At 37.7% G+C, this 18257-nt stretch overlaps 1 protein-coding gene across 3 annotated transcripts in view; it reads right to left on the reverse strand.

Annotated features, from left to right (window-relative positions):
- CDH13 (cadherin 13) overlaps positions 1–18257 on the reverse strand; it is a 444776-nt gene that overhangs the window by 240100 nt on the left and 186419 nt on the right. The gene's annotated exons all lie outside the window — the stretch shown is intronic.

The following is an 18257-nucleotide window of genomic DNA, read 5'->3' on the forward strand; positions in this document are numbered from 1 at the left end:
AATAATTTTGCCTTTCCCTGTTCCTAGCAGCCTATTTCACAAATATATCTGCAGACTCAGGATTCTGTACACAAGAACAGCTCCCTGCTGACAGCAGAGAATTCACAAACACGGGTTTTTGTGATCCCAAAGGGAAAGGATTTGGAGGTGTCCCTTGTCACAGGAGGCCTGGCTGTTTCTCTGGCTGGTCTGGCTTTTCAGGAGCCATTTAAGCACCGTATTTTATTTGCTGCTTAAGTGACTTGCAAACCCTGTCACTTGAAGGAGTTGGAGCACCACTCTCTGCTGAGTGACAGCCAGACGGAGTAGCTCCAAAGCCGTGGTCTGAGAGGAAAAAAAACCCTGACTGTGATTGACAATATTAAAAGAAGAACTCAAAAGATCCCCTTAAAAACAAACAAACCAAGGGATTATGTGGATTTATAGAGGGGCTTTGCTGAAAGCTTTTCACAGATCTAAAAAGGCAGAAATTAAGAGGCAGTATTGCCACATTTCATGATGGGGAATTGCAGCAATTCAGGACTAAGGACAGAACACACAATGTGCAATCACCACAGGTGCAGCTAAATCTGGGCAAAAACAGGAGCAAGGAGGAGAACACACCCAACTTCCAGCACCTCTTCCCAGGCATTTATTTCTCAGTGCTATTTATTCTGAACAAGATCAAAATTTTAATTTATAACTGAGGGCCTCTTGTGCAGCATCCAGAAAAAGCACAAGGAGCTGCTCTGGCCCTGGGCTGGGAGCACCAGGGCAACATTCGAGCTGGAATAATCTGCTGAGGAGGTCTGGGGAACACAAAAACCTCTCCCTACAGTCAAATTTACTGCTCCCGGGACTCAGCACAAATGCTGTTATCTTTAGATCCGTGCACGCAGCAAAGAAAGGAGCGGAGATGTGGATGAAGTGGGACCCTCTGGGCGGAGAGATTGGAATTGCAGAATAAGACCCTGAAGTCGCTGAGCGACCCGAGGAACTCAATAGGAGCAGTAAAGTGAGAAAACGGGGCTGGTGAGAACGGGTCACCTCAAAATGCTCTTGAAAATTTAAGACTCGGCTGAAGCTGAAGAAATTTCTTGGAAGATTTTGACTGATTTTATTTTTTTTTTGCTTTAGCTAGCAACCTGATGAGTCTTAAACGTGAAAATATTTTGCAATTAAAATGAACTTAGAGGAATAAGTGCCCCATCAAAAGTACTTAATTTTTATAATTGAAGATATTAAAAAAGAAATATCATGATGAAGGGTATTTTTTTTTTTCTAAATTTGCTTCGATCACATGAAGTCTGTCTAATACTTCTGGATACTTTAAGAACCTGCTTAGCACCCAATTCCCACTTGTGGCAAACAACCCACAGATCTAATTATAGATTTTCCTCAGTCACTAGTTCCCTAGGAAACAAATCCACAGCTCATGTCTTGTTCATGGAAGGTCATAGGAGGAAGATAAATATTTTTCTGTGTATAGAAACTTATCTAGAGGTCACAGGTCTGCATCTCAGCAGATGCTGGTGCCAAGGGCAGATGGCAGCTGTGTTTGACAGTTATCTGGGATTTTTCAAATTTTTAAACATTTCAGTATGATGAAGCACTGAATACTTCTATTAGCAACTTTATGCTTTTTTGGAAATTTTTAATTAAGGTTTCAGTTTTGGTTGTCTACATTCATTTCAATTTTTTATCAGTGGATCCACCTCACTTTTCATCTAAAACCATCAGAGGTCAATTTGAAACAGCTGAGAGTAATCAGAAATGTAATATAAAGTTATGAATGGCAAATATAATTTGTGTTTTCTTCATATTGGCCTTTAAATTACCAATGTCACCAGAAACCTGATCAAAAATTTTACCTACACACTCAAAAAACCTTTTTTACCATATCCATATGTGACCGTGTTTGATGATCTAATATGGATTACATGGCAGAAATCTCTGATAATGTTACTCAAAAGGAAGTTCTAACTACACCTTGATAAATTTGACTGCTTCTAATTTGAAACAAAAGCAGTCTACAGTGACTATATCTTAGCATTAATGTCTCTTTTTTTTAATCTAAAATCAGACAATTTTAACAATATTGTATTAATCTACTGTATTAGTAAAAGTCCTAATCATGGTAAGACTGAAAAGAGATTTAAAAAACAAGGAATTAAATATCTACCAGAGTGACTTCTGCTTGGTTTTAGCCCTCAGATCATAAAGTGGAATCAAGACTTGAGTAGTCAGAAGATGAAGGTGGATCTCTGATCCTGGTATTTTCACTGCAGGTTTTGCCATTTGTTCTCTGGCAGTTTTATTTCCAAATGGGAATTTGGGTTTGAGTGGACTGTAGACACAAGGCACAACATGTTAAACCTGCAGTAACTCAAGGGCTTTGGAGAGACCTGAAACACAGAACATCTGCTCCTTCTCAGGAACTCAGCAAAAATACAGGGGGGCTTTGAAGTGAATTTTTAAAACCGCTGATACATTTCTAAAAACCCAGAAGTGGATCAAGTGCAATCCCAGAGTGCTGGTGGGTACCATGAGGTCAGGGTGGTTCTTGTCACTGCTGCACACCAAGGATTTATGTGTCCACTGTAAATAGGTCTGCCCCTGTTTGTGGCCTCTGGAAGGGCTCCCTCCAATAAAATTGTAGATAATAAGAAATTATTCCTGTTTACTCACATCAAGATAACTCCATATACCTAATTCTGGATTTGCAAAACTATTTAATTCAATTTTGCAACAACACCAATTACCCAACCTGAATTTATGCAGAAAATAGCTGCTCTAGGTTAGTGTGATAATTCATGTAAATTCCATAATTTCCTCCCTCAAAAAACTGGAAGCTGAGCCATAAAATTTAAATGCAGAGAACATCTACATTTTCTGACTCAGCAAGCCAAAAGTTGTCGCTGTTCCAAGTGAGAGTGTCTCTGTTTTGGTCTCGTCTCCTATTGACACAGATATTTGTATCAATATTTCTGCACAAACATTTGAATTTCTTTGCAAAGATTGGCATCTATACCCACAGAAACTGTGGGAAAAGGGCAAATTTGGAACAGGAAATACTTTAATTACCCTTTCCCCATAGTGAGAGCTCCCACAATGACAGTCCCTAGCAAGGGTTTATCTTGACTAAACCAGTTGCCACTGATTTTCTCCACTGGCAAACAAATGTCAGCCTGATTTAATCTAACTATTCATTTAGAATAAAAAAACTCCACATAAAGCAAAAAATCTCCTACAGGAATAATCTGAAACATTGAGGGGATTACAAGGTTATTGCAAAGAACTGCACAGCTGCTCGCTTTGAGCTCGAACAGATTATTTTAAGAGTATAAATCAGATTTACTGGTATCTCTGAGAATAAATAGCAAATAATCCACAGAATGTTGAGTGATCAATTACATTGTATTTCATGTTTGAAGTAATCTCTTTTAAGAAGCCTGATTTCAGAGTTCAGCCAAAGCAGTGTCTTGTTGACCATCATAAGAAAAAAATGCCTTCAAGTCAGGAGACACAAAAATATTCTTCAAAATATTTTCCCAGTTCTCAAAGTACATTGATAAATAAAGATCTTTTCCTCAACTTTCACTAAGCAATGAACAAAACTACAATGTGATAATGTGGAGCAATGATTCTCAGCATCGTCCACTTTTGTGAAATATTCCAACAAAAAAGTTGAAGATAAAAACGTAAACTTAGTTAAAGCTTCAGTAAATAGATTCTGAAAAGATTGCACATAACAATCTTTGGATATCTTAACCAATAATTATTAAATATGGGCTTAAAATAGAAATGCTCTTTTAAAATATGAAACATTTCCAAAGTCTAAGGTGATCCTTAATGGGAGCTCTGGACTGAAACTATTAACATAGCAATCTGCACTGCATTCTTTTTAGAAAATAACTTTCTAAGCTGTCTAAAATGTCATACTGTTATCATACACACCACCAGCAAAAATAAATAAATAAATATATAAATGATGAAAATTTAAAATGCAGCTTCTAAAAAATCTATCTCAGTCATGTATCTCTGTTTTTATCCCATATCAAACTGTGTTTTCCAGTGTTCTGTGAAACCCAGTCCATCAGTGTCTAACTTACGTCTTTTCATAAAAAATATACCTTTAGAAACAATATTTAATGACATCTAAGACTGCAGGAAAAAATATTCCATATTGCAATCCATGAGTGTAACAAGAGCATTGTTAGGTTTCACCAACTATTAACAATTAAAATACTAACTTTCAAGAACCCAAGTAATAGACAAAGAACACAAATTCTCTTCTTGAATGAACTGAATAAAATTTACTTTTTAAAGGAAGGAACTGAAGGATAAATACACACGAGGTTCTATAATAAAAGTTTTGATTTTGTCCAGTGGTGGCCTGAGGCCAAGAAAAAAATGCAGGCAATAAAAAGAATGGATTCTTTTTTTTGACATTGCATTTCATAAACTTGAAAGTTAGTATCAGCCTCTGAATCTATCATTTATCATCACTTAAATCTTAATTACAGTTATTATATAATTAAAACCAAAAAATTCTGAGCTTTTTAATCCACCTATGGCTAAATGCAAGATATTTTTCCACTGCCTCTAGCAGCTTTATCTTTTCCAACTCTGAAAAAAATAGATGCTTTCCAGTTACATACAATTGCTTTGCCATAACACTGTTCAAAGTCAAAAAATACTATTTAAAGCTAATAGTAAGATTTTGTGAAAGTTGGAGCTGTTAAATTACTAAAGTGTTACATACATAGGATTGGTGGATAATGGCTGTGGCATTCTTTATCTTGCAGAATGTAAATGTAGCTAATAGTGTGGAAAAAAATCATTTTAATACTTTAGCTGAGATTGAAGAAAATAAAGGATAGAGAAAGACATTCAAGAAGTAAAATTCACACTGAATAAACCAGAGCAAAAGAAAATAAAGAGGGAGACATTTTTATAAAATATTCCAAATGTTAGAAAGAAATTCCCTCTTTTGTAACAACGAGATTTTGATTTAAATGAGCTGAGGAGTCAAGGAGGTTCTGTTCCATCTACCAGAACAAGCTTGAGCAATTTTCACCTGACTAAAAAAGAGCAGTTTAATGCTGTTTAATGGGAATGAATTTGACACAATCTAGTCCTGCTATTCTAAGGAACATACTGGATTCCAAGAGTAAAAAAACCCCATTGAGCTGTGCTCTGGAACAGGGTCTGGGAGGTGGGTTCACCCCAGGAGTGATCCTGAAGCCACAGCATCCTTGGGGTGATGTCTCCTTGGTGGTGTCTCTTAATTCAGTGTTCTCAGGCTTTTATCCCATGGTGCTTCACCAACATATCATCTGTCCTACAATGATGGGATTAGAACAGGAGTCAGACACAAACACGGGTCTCCAGTGCCATTTTAAACTGGCAAAATGTGAATATCCAACAGTCCCTGCTCCACTGGAGTGTGCAGAGAGAGGATCCAGCTGGGTTGTGCCCCAGTATTGGAGCCCAGAGCTATTCTGGGCCTTGGCTCCAGCTCTGGAACAACACCCAGCTTTGGATTTCCAGCCCTAACAAGGCTCTGAGACGCTGCTAGCGAAGGGGAAAGAGAAGGCATGCCCGAAAATAAAACAGGATTTCATTCCATGGCTGTTTACACTTCATGCTAACCACCCCTTACTGATAGTGGCATTATTAAGTGATAATCTATAATCACCCATGGCCATATTTGACTTCAATTACATCGGTGTGAGCCCAAAATACACCTGGTTTTCATAGACATTCCTTCAGCTCAGTGCTAACAAACAGCCCAATCCATTCTCACCAGCTCAAACAGGCTCGGGTCATTATTGCAGCTCCAGTATTCAGGACAAATGAAAGCATTAACAGCTATTTCTGATGTAATTAATTACTGTCTCTTTATATTTAACTGTAGTTTTACTATGACTAAAACACCCAAAGAAAACAAATAATATATTATCTATACCATTGAACCACTGAAATGATATAATTATCTATATATTATATATAGATAATATATTATCTATACCACTGAACCATAGTTTTGCTACAAATTTACTATGTATTTTCAGGTAAAAAGGACTAGACTTCTCCAAAATATTAACGAGTCTCATTTGAAAAGAGAAACCTATGGAGATCACCCAAATAAAATGCTGACACCTATTAAGATGAAGGCACAGGAGTGCACCCGTCCTCACAAAGAATTTAGCAATAAACTTAAAATAATGTCTTTTTCTCTCTTCTAATTTAGGGAAATGCAGGTAAAACTACAGGAATAATTAATGAGGCAAAAAGAGCCTTTAGATTAATGAAGCAAGTTAATTTCCCTAGGATGGAGTACTGTTGTTTAATTTTTACCAGAAGTTAAGGCTTGCAGGCATATGATCACAATTCTCAAATAGAAGTAAAAAAAAAAATATTTAATGGTATTAGTCACTTTTTTAAAATGTAAATTAGTCAACAACCCATTGTGGAGGTACAAAAATAATTTAGCAACATCCACCAGGTTTATTAATAATTAAAATCACCTTAATATGTATGTTTCTATGGTTACATTTAATGAGTTTAGAATACAGAAAGATCTTAAAACAGTTCCAGGATTTCCCAGCTAAGATGAAGAGCAGAGACGGCTTTGAAATTGATCTTTAGGAAGAATAGTCAAGTCATTTCGACTGCAAATCATTCATTTCAATTTCAGCCAGAGAAATCAATGGGCAAGAAAACAGATCTCTCATCAATTAGGGCTGCTTCTCTACATCTATCACTTTGACCTATCTTGGGAATTTTCGAGTGACAGCACAGTATATCAGCATTAAACTAAACCTACAGAAAAATAAATATTGCAGGAATTTATATTAGAAATTTAGTCTCTGAATTTAGCCCTTCTGCAGTATCTTGGAGAGGAGGCCTGAAACCACCCAATTCAAAGCTCCAAGTTCAAAGGACCCCAACCTCCAGGGCAACTCCTGCACATTGAACAGCTCAGGACAAACAAGGGATGTGTCAGCCCAGCATCCCAGGGGGGACAGCAGCAAGGAAACAAAATAAATCACAGAATTCACAGAATCACTGTGTTGGAAGAGACCTTCAAGATCGAGTCCAAGCCAGCCCTAACACTTCAATTAAACCATGGCCCCAGCGCCACATCCAGTCTTTATTTAAACACAGCCAGGGATGGTGACACCTCCCCGGGCAGACAATTCCAGTGTTTTATCACCCTTTCTGTAAAAAACTTTCTCCTAATTTCCAACCTGCATTTCCCTTGTTGCAGCCTGAGGCTGTGTCCTCTGGTTCTGTCAGTGCTGCCTGGAGAAAGAGCCCAACCCCAGCTGAGCACAGCCACCCTTCAGGGAGCTGTAGAGTGATAAGGTCACCCCTGAGTCTACTTTTCTCCAGGCTAAATCCCAGCTCCCTCAGTTGTTCCTCACAGGGTTTGTGTCCAAGCCCAGTAGTAGACATTATAATTTCTCCTTTCACACTACAGGAGAACTGGAAATGCACAAATTATCAGAAATGCCAGAAGAGGTAACTTCAATTCCATTTTAACTGCAGATTACACACACCATCTACTGATGAAGGAAAAGGGACACCTAAATTCCCTGATCATCCCTGATGAAGGGAAGGAGACACCTAAATTCCCCTGAAAATGTGGGCGTTGGTGACTTAAATCTCACTGCTTCCAGAAAAAGTTCCTTGTTTCTACCATTGCCTACATGCTTTTGAAATGCAGAATGACTCTATAAATAATAAAGCAATATTTGAAGACAAATAGTGAGTCAGACATTCCTCACCCCTTCTCTGTGCCTTCCAGACACATTTGAATGGTAGAAATTGTATTTAGAACAAGAGCTTAAACTAGACGTGGTTTGTGGAATTACAGAACTGCAAAGTAACTGTGCAGCCACCCTGAAATGTTTCTGCAGTGTGTTTTCCTTACAAAGAGCAGCACGAATAATTCAGAGATGGACCAAAAATTACACAGGAATGGCTGAGGGGTCATTCCTGGATACATCCGCCCCTGGATTTCCCTGCAGTGGTGATCAATGTCATCCTGTACCAGCATCAGAAACCCTCAGCAAAAGAGCAAGGACACCCTTTCTTTTTGGCCTCTACATCTTGTGACAATACACAGAATATCACAGTGCTTGACAAAAATTATCCACCAGTTCTAACCCTCAGTACTGTTAAATCGCTCTGCAGCGCTCTAATCCTGCCATTACTTGTCAGTCTCATGACTCATTTTGGATGATCTGCAAACTCTGTCACTGCAACATCTCCCTTTCCAGATAATTTCTGTTGTGTTAAACAACACAAATAGCTGTATAAATCCTTGGAAATATCTATTGGTAAAACCTTCACTATGGAAATCTTGTTTCCATACTGATGTTTCAAATCATTTTTAGCCGAAGGAAGTATTTCCTCTCAGTAGAGAAACCCAAGTATGGTTTATTGATCAGATTTATCTACACCTCCAGCTTCTCCACACATCTTAGTACATTTAGGAAATATGATTTGCCTTTAAAAGATCCATGTTGACTGTTCACTTCATGATCTTTCCAAAGTTTATTTATTCCAGTGGTTGCTGGCTCTGACTGATTGCCTGGTGCAGGGATGGGATGCAGTGGGCTGTAGTTCCTAACATTCTTCAAGGCTTCTTAGGGAACTTTTTAAAAGAATGGGAAGGATGTGACCCCACAATCCAGAACAAGTGAAACCAAGGTGCAGGAGAAATTATGTGCCCAGTTTGAATTCTCTTTAAACTTGCACTTTCTTATTTTATTTTTTTTTTTTCTCTTTTGCCCTCAATCCATTTCTTTTGACCCTTCAAGATGCTCCTTCATACTCCTGTCCCCTTCCTCCCCCGAGAACATCTGCAGTGTGGCACATCCTCCCTTCTTTCTGAAATAATTGAAATATTTACTGGTAGTTTATAGCTTTCTCTTCCAATTAGACAGAACTTTTTTAAGGGAGGTTGGGGACTTTGAAGAATCCTCCTACAGCCTTTTGGAACCTCCAATAGAAGTAAAACTGTTTGTATGAACTGTTTGCCAAAGTTCTGTGGTATGTGATTGTCACCCAGATCTATGAAACTCAAAATCTCCTGACTGTAAATTCATGACTGAAACCAGAGGCAGACCCTGTTCCTAAATGATGTGCAGTGAGATAATTTCTCTCTCTCTCTTCAACATAATAATTTCTTACTTTGAAAGCTACTGCAAAAGGGTCCACATGGTTCATTACACAAGCAACAGGGAGTCCCTCCTTGAGAGAATCAAGGACAAAAAACGACAACTGAGCTGTATTTTGCCTCTAGTCTTTGATTTAAAAAGCTGATGGAAAATAAAACCCTGTCTAATTCTAAAAATCTAATTAACTCTGATGTCCAATAAGAATTTCAGAAAGTAGCTCTTTTGAAAAGCATCTAAAGAAGAATTTATTTTTTGTTCTTGGTTCTGCTGCACGGGAGTAGATTGTACCTGTCTCCATCTGCTATAAATTGCAAGCACCTATGCACACACCTCAGTTATCATCAGGGAACATGTGCTTCATTTGTTCCCAGAATTAAAAGGCTGTTCAGGATGGGAGTTTTCAACAATTACTGTGGTCAAAGCTTGTTTGCTAGTGCATGAGGAAAGGAGCTGGTGGGTACAAACAGCAGCAGCATGTCCTGAGCTCATGGCAGGTGACTCTGAACCATATCTGTGTCTCCTCAGCTGAAGAGTTCCTCAGGTAGTTCCAAACTCTTCATCTAAGGAGAAATCTAAGGGAAATCCAAATCTTTCTGGAATCTTGGGGAAACAAATACAATTTCTACTATTTACAAAAGTAACTTAATAGTATTTACAAAGAACATCCTTCATCAGTCATGGCCCGAAGGAAACAACACGTGGTTTTTAAGATTTCTCATTAACAGATAATTACTTTTTTTTTCCTAAAGCATTATTGTATCATTATTGTGTTGGCTTGTTTTTTTAAGAAAAAAAAAAGAATATGATTTATTAACAATTAGGATTCTCATAAGAAAATTACATAATGCAGTAATGATAGTATAGGAGCTTGAAAAAAAAATAATCCATGTATAATAAATCCTATTAATTCAAGTTAATTTTCATGTTCCAGTGACCCTTAGCAAATTCAGGTTTGCCCAACAGCACAGTAATTCTGGATGAAGTTGATTCATTCTGTTTTCCTATTTACACACTTTGAAGATGCTCTGCATTGCCCATTTTGTTGTATGAAGTTCATACAAATCCTTACAGTTTTCCATTTTTATAATCAGCAAGTTGCCCACTGCAGACATTGCTCTTTCCATGTGTCGGATTTAACCATTATTCCAACCTTCCAACAGCTCCTCCAGGAACATTTAAGGGCTTCTTTGTCAAGTAGAAGAGGATCTGTTGAGGAAAGTCTGTTTTGCTAAACATCTGATTCTTTAGTCTGATCTCCTGAAAAGGATAACACTCAACTGATCCAAATTAAGCCTTTGGGTTAGTTTTGACCAAATTTGATTAAAAAAAAAATCCAGCACTCAAGTTTCCTAGAAGTTCCACAAAAATTGGAGCAATGCAGAGTGAAAAGATCTACTGGCAGAAAGGAAGACAGAAAGGAAGAATTTCCATTTTTCACGTGTATATTCATTGCCTGATCAGGTCACCTGCAGCTCCAGGATTTGCTCCCTCTTATCCCAGTTTGAAATATCAGGAGGCAGAAAATAACCCCAGTGGATTATTTAGGGTCATTGTGAAGTGCTGTCATCAATAGGAGCATCTGGGTTTGTTGCAGGAAATTATTCCTACTATTATTTGTAAGAAACAGCTTTCGTCACTTCTATTACCACAAAATATGTGTAATATATTGTAAATCAGGCTTGAACATGAATTCTGTTAAATTAATATAGTCTCTGAATTCAAGTTGTAGCCAAGCTCAGCTACATCTACTCTGCTTTCTTTTTTTCAACTCTAATAAGTAAAAAATATATTAAGACACATGTTATTGGATTATAGGGATCACTACTACTTTCAATTTCTGGACTTCATTGTTGAAGAGATTCCTATTATCAAACCCATTCTCAAACTCAATTGGAAATGTAAGCTTAATAGCTTCATCCATGCTTTGTAGAAATGAAAAGAAAAACTTCTGAATCTGTTTGAACCTGGATGAAAATCCTATTTTCCAAATACACCTTACAAATTTTCCCTAAAAACTAATTGAATGAAGCATAACTTGATATGTACCTGATCAGCTTAACTCACACTTCCTTCAAGGGTCCTTTTTTCCCCACTGTAATCTCCCAGGAGGGTTGGTCTTATCAAAATTCGTTTCCCACTTTGATGGGAGAACTTCTGTCAGCCTCAACGTGCTCAGGGTCAGGCAGTGACACAGGGAAGTGAAATGTTTTAGTCTGTGCTTACAACACTTCATGGCAGTGCTGAGGGATGAGCACAAGCTTACAAAGACTGGGCTTAAACTGCAGCTCAAGCTGAAGAATATTACTGGAATAATGCACCAGCAAAATTGTGTAAATATTTTAACAGTAATTTTAATTCTTAGACAGAATTTGTATTGATATTTATTAATGTTAAAATTAATTAATGAAAATATCAATAAATATTAATATTTATTGTGGTGTTTATCCCATGTTATCCACCCGTTCTCCAGGAATATGACTCAGATGGAAACATGGCAGGGAAATAAAGTGTGGAAGAGCAGCAATGCAGTGGACATTTGTGGATAGGAAAGCAGACTTTCTAATGACAGTGAGAAGAGCTCATAACATCAATTTATAGATTAAAGTGGGAGAAAACCACCTACAAATTGAATAGCACTGACCAAAAGGAGAGATCATGAAGGCCTGGATATGTTGTATAAGCCTGCAATCATTTATTGGTGTGCACCTCTGGAATGTGTGGATGTACACATGTATATTATGCATTTATAGATACAGCAGGGAGGGTATGAGTCCTGTGTTTAAAGCCCAAATGTGTAAATTCCAATAATCCCCATCATTCATTAACAGCCTGAGATAAATTTAAGGAACATCGTGGCCAAACCAAAAATCAAGGCTCTCAAAATGTGAAATACAGAACTTTGGGAAGCAAGATGATCCAAAAATACAGTTCTCTGAATTCTTAATTTGCCTTTGTTTAAGCAAAATTTCGGTGGCAGAAAGTGGTTTTTCTCTTTGTGAGTCATTCTAGACAAAGCAGAGGGATCAAACTAAACTCTTCTTTTCCAAACACAAGCAAAAGGAAATTGCTTAATATGTGGGGGTTTTGTAAATGAAAATGTTAGGTCAAGAGTGGGGCATTGATTACAATGAAATAATTTGTGTTTTTATATATTTGACCCAGGAAGAAAAATAGGTCAATAGAAAAGAATGACATTAACTTCAAAATTAAGTACTCCAGAAATCCTTTCCAGCCTCAGCATTCCATGATTCTGCTCTCTAGACCATATCTTGCTTATTCCATTTCTGAATTCAGCCAACAGAGTTGCACAGTAAGTGATAAAGATGATAAATCAGAAAGGTTAAGAAAAAGTGCCTTTAGAGGGCAGCTGGAAAAGAGCACCAGATGTTTTGGAAATGAGAAGGGAAAATGTTTCCTGAATTAAAACACAGCTGTCATTATGGATAATAGCATCATACTCCTTCATTCACCCTATTGATCTGTTACTGTACATCACCCTAAAATGCAAGGGAAAAAAAAAATAAAAACAAACCAGGAATCATCCATGCATGATAAAAACAAGGGCAAAACACAAAAAGGTTAAAATTCTCTTCAATTAATCATTGAAGAGAATCAGCAGTTAGAGAGAGAAGGAAGAAAATCGCTGTTGTTCCCTGAGTGACAGCTATTTACTCCACCTTACAGATGAGCCATATATAACACATATAATTTTTCCTTCTGGAAATGCTCTGCCAACCATCTTTACTTAATACCATTTTAACAAGCCACAGCTGGTAATATCAAATTTGTGGGCAGACCAGTCTGCAAAATGCCTTTATTAAAGTCTTCCATTAATGAAGGCACCAAGGTTGACAGTATGACAGTATCCAGTTTGTAAATTGGCAGGGATAAGATAATTTTGTTCCTAAAATGTCATTCATTTGGATATTGCATTGTATTGTATTATAAACTTGTTAACAATTGACTGTATAACAAGAAACCAGAGGAATTATGTGGAATGGAACAGGAAAACAATCATGTTTGAAGCAGTATGAATCAGTTCACAGCTATCAAATAAATATCTTAATTGATGTAAAGGAAGGTCTGTGGTTGTGTTCTTTCCCTTGACTTTGATATTAGGCAGTTTTTTGTTTTTACTGGTAACATATTAACACAGCACTCTGCTAAATAAAGCTGGATAAGTCTGTTGCATCTCTCATCCTACTTAAGATAAAGTGTTACTCTAAGTAGATTTGCAGGAAGAAACTTTACAAATTAAAGGGACTAAGCAAACAAAAATCCTGGATCCAAATATCCCATTTTACCAATCCAAGATTACAGAATTTGGATCTACATCTTGTTAAGTTTAGAATTTGGCCCTACTAAGAATGCAGAGACCAAGTTTTTGCTCAAAACTACACATTCAACAAGAACACAGATTCTAGAGCCAGGACAGATTGGGTGGCTACACCAAACAACTGAATTAAAACAAGACCAGAAAGTCAACGTGGACAACAACAGCTTCCCATTGGTCAGCCCAGGATACAGGATCATTTTGGCAGACTGTAAACATGAAAGCTAACAAAAAAATCCATTCTGGTTTCATGAAAATCACAGGGAATGGAGTTAGGGAGTGGCAATTCCTATTCTCCATCCCTATTCATTAAGTGAAATAGCTGTTATGCCTGAAAATAATCCAAATATTTTAAACTTGAGCCCACAATTAAGTTAGCCTGCCAATGAAAAATGACTTGTTGGGGTTTTATTTCATCTTAGTTACCTTCCACAGGCAATTCACTGGCAGGGACAGACTTCATTCTCACCTCTGTCTTAATTTGCAACACAGTTTAAAATTATCAACTTCTGAAATGGAAGTTAACACAAGCAGTGTGGCAGTTAAACTGCAGCATACTTTGCTGAGCAGCTTTAGAGCAGAAAATCTCTTCTGTTTGCTGCTTTCCTTCAGGTCATTAACATGATTTATTATGAAGCAGGAAATTAGGTACTGGATATATCAATATTGTTCAGAAAATTTGATTCCATCATTGCCACATAACCACTTTATCTCCAACAAACTTGTAACCATAGTAACTAGATTAGAAAATATTCCCCAAATGCTTAAAAATGCTTTTCTTCTCATTAGCAACACCAAACACTGAAAAATAATTATTGATTTCCAGTGAATTATTGGTTTTCAGTTTTCCAAGGCGTTTGCAACTCGTGTGTGATTCTTCTGAAAGTCTTAAGTAAACAGGTGTATTTTAACAAATTTTTCCAATAAAATTCAATTAGCTGAAAGAAACAAATATGTTCTGTTGGCACTGTTTATGTGAATGTCAGTATTCTCAAAAAGGGGAGGGCTGAAGAGACACCTCCCAGGAAAAGAGACAAATCTGAAGTGCTGTTTTCACTTAATAGTTTGTTTTAGGACATCAAATACATACCCTTTAATGAGAATTAATATGCTGTAGCTCAATAATTCATGTACTGGCAATGAAAGCCCTTTAATTTAATGGAGTGCTGCTCTTTTCATTTCTTTCATTGCAGAGGTAGGTTGGTATTTTTCTTTTCCCCTGAAGGTCAGGAGTGTGCCATTCCTCCATGCAAGCCATGAATTTAATCAGATGTTAAACTCTGACACCTCCAGCCCCCCATTCAGCCCCAGCTCAGCAGGGTTTTGCACATTTTCAGGAACACCAGAGTAGCAGGAAAACTTGAGGTGTCTGTTCTGTCAGGATCAGAAGCAGCTGTACTGTGCAACTGTGATCACATATTTATCAAATTTTGTGCTCTGCTGTTGGAAATTAATTCCTCTTCTCTAGGTACCAGAAACTTTTCTTTTAATCTTATGCCAATTTTTATATCTATTAGTTATTATGCCAGTGTATTCCTTTCACTTAAATCATCTGGATTTACAGAAAATGCTTTTGCTAGGCCGAACAAATTGAGCTCATATATATTTCTGCCAAATCTTACCTTACCTGGACCATAACTTGATTTTTTCTCTAAACCCAATCTTTGTTTCTTGATGGATTTCAAAGAGCTTTATTTATTGCCTAAGTGCTATTCATAAATAACATCCTTTTCCACCTGTACATTTTCTACCTTGTTTGCTTCTTGTTTCTCTGTCCTCAGCTGTGGATTTGCCTTTTCCACATGGAAATGGAGATATACTTTAGCAGAATTCTCTCCTTATATGTCATCAAACTTATTCAAGGGATCAGAATTCCCTGTGTCTCTGTAATTCCATCTTCTCTCTGAAAAAGTTCCTCATCCACTTCATCAGCTGTCACCAAAACATTCTTGTCTTCTGCACAAGTCAAAATACTTGCTGATGACCATTTCCTGTTTTCTATTTTTCTGACCACAGCTGGCACAGTACAATCATTGCATTTGACGTGGTGATGATTTAAAAAACAAGCAATTGGATATTAAAATATTAATTTTTTAAAATCCAGTATGTTTTTCCTGTACACCCCATGTCTTGTTCCATGAGAAATACATTCTTTTGCCTCCACATCATTTTTAGTAGCTAAAACAAAGATTTGGGCCACTATTTGGGATTCAGACCTTTCCCAACTAAGCAGCTGATGAGCAGTCACACAGATCTCCCTCCTGGTGGTGGAAAGGATTTGAGGTTTCTGCACATCCTTCTCTTCTCTGTGGGCAAGCACCATGGCTTGGACACTCATGCTTGACAGGTCCTCTCCTTCTCCACTTCCCTGTAGACTCCCTCTCATTTTCTGCTTAATTTTCCAGTGGTACCAAAAAAAATTCTTAATTCAGCTTTTATTTCACTGTTGCTGCTCTCTTGTGCTTCTCACGTCTTCCTCTAACCTACAAACCTTCTCTTTGCGTTCTCTTCTCAGGCTTGAGAGATCATGATCATCTCTTTTGACACTTCAATTTTTTGCCTGAGGTTTGACATTTTTTTACAGCTGCTTCTTTAGTCCATGACAATTCTCTTCTGTGAAGCATGTAATTTATTGTATATAAATAGTTGCACTAAGATAGCCACTCAAAACTAGCAGCTTCCAGCAGCTTTTTACATCCAGTTTTCTTCAGCTTCCTCCCTTCTTTGAGTGTTTTACTACTGCTGCTTTAGCAGACAAGATGGATTTGGTTTTTGCCTTAAATTCACATCTTAGAGGAGGAAAAAAAAATTTCCTCATAGATCTTAAATATTTTTATCCTATTTGCAAGCCTGGCCCACTTCTAGTCATGAGTTTTTGCTGGGGTCAGTCCTGCCATGTAACTGCAGCTAACAGCCAGAGCAGAGGCATGAAGTATAGAAAGTTTCTGATCCAAAATACCTGATCCACCCCCCGCCCCCACCCCCCTTCCAAAGGACAAAACAGACAAACAACAACAACAACAAAAATTCTTATGGGGAAAAAAATAAAGTTTGGGTTTGATTTATTCAGTGATTTCCTACAAAGACTCCTGTGTACCTCTCTCTATGTTCTGCCCTTCACTGAGCATAAAATGTCCTGCCAATTTCCACCAGGCAACTCAAGGCTTTCAGATTTTACATGCCAACAATACTCATTCTTAAGCAGGACAATTCCTTTAAACAGGAAAATAGAATCCTCGAGTCACCATTTGCCCATCAATAACATGAAGAGCAAATCCTCTGAGCCTGGATAAGCACAGTCTCACTTTGCAGGTGTTCTTCTTTTCTAATGTGTGGAAAAAGAGCTGGGACTTGTTGAGCATCTCCACAATTCCCTTTGTGCTCTTTGGGGCCTGCATTAGTGTGAGGATTAAACTTCTAAAAGCATCATCATCAGGTAAAGGGTGTCAAAAGATTGTTTGGTAGATGTGCAAAACCACCACTCCAAGTTAGACTTAGAAAACATTTCCATGGTGTAGTGGAGAATAACCTGCCAGTGGAAGTACAAAATAATCCTGCATCCCACTGTTTTGTGCTTCATTTGACTTCATGTGGACAAATAAACCGGAAAAGTAACATATGGAGAGAGACTAAAAATTGAATATCACATCCCAGTGCTCTATCAGCAAGAGCTAAAGGAAACACATCAATAACAGTCAAGGGTTGTAGCCTGGGCCATCTGGCCACCAAGGCCCACATTACCAAGGTTGTATTAAAATGTTTTCATCTCGGTGCTGTCCCTCAGGCACCAAGCATGATATGCAAAATCTTAAATCCTGCTAAAAGGTGAGACTTCTCCACCTACAAACACAGCAGGTCTAGGATAGTTATTTAATTAAGAGCTACCCTAGTGAAGGGTGTGGAAATGGCAAGGCAATAATCCAATTCCTGAGTGGGGCAAGCCAGTAACAGCACAGGGAACATGCTTGATACATGTACTTCCTTGTTAAGCTAAATACTAATTGGAATTTTTGTAATTAATTTGAAAACACAGTTTTCACTTGTCTAGTGCGGTGTCTCCTTCCTGATATATATATATATAAAACAAAACTTCATGAAAGAAGTGCTCTAAAATTCCTATTTTTTTTTTCTTTATGGCATTGTTGCCTAACTATGAAATAGAACTCAATTAATTGCTCTCCCCCTGCTCTCCTCTTTCCACACATCTGCCCTGCTCCCCACTAAGTGCTAATCAGCATTTCACCTGTTGGCTGCTGCAAGCACTTCCCAACAACCTTGTGCAATTCCAGCCAACACAGCACGGGGTGGAAAGCAAGAAGAAGTCAGGACAGGTTAATAAACCACACTGGCAATTTGCTAAATCAGAGGAAAGGAAGGGAAAGTAATAAAGGAAGGGAAAATAACAGCCTGGAAACCTGATTTCCATGTCCAGACAGGATCACATGGTGGTAAATTGACAATAACTATCTAAATTTAAGGGAGGGAAATGAACAATTTTTCTCCAGTTTGTGCAGGATCAGGAACAGGCACAGGAACCAACACTCTGAGTTAGTACAAACATTCCTTGTGGTTGGCAAGACCTCACAGCCTATTGTATGAAGATCTGTGACAAGTCAAAAAGACCTGAAATAACTGCTTTTCTTTTCAGCATCGAATTTTACTGATTTTCTTCCCTACAATCAGTGTCTGAGACTCCAAACCTTTTTATTTGTGCTTTGTCCAACATTCAGTTGCAAATTTCCACAGCTGAC

Source organism: Sylvia atricapilla, chromosome 12 (genome assembly GCF_009819655.1).
Source record: "Sylvia atricapilla isolate bSylAtr1 chromosome 12, bSylAtr1.pri, whole genome shotgun sequence".
Taxonomy (NCBI): Eukaryota; Metazoa; Chordata; class Aves; order Passeriformes; family Sylviidae; genus Sylvia; species Sylvia atricapilla.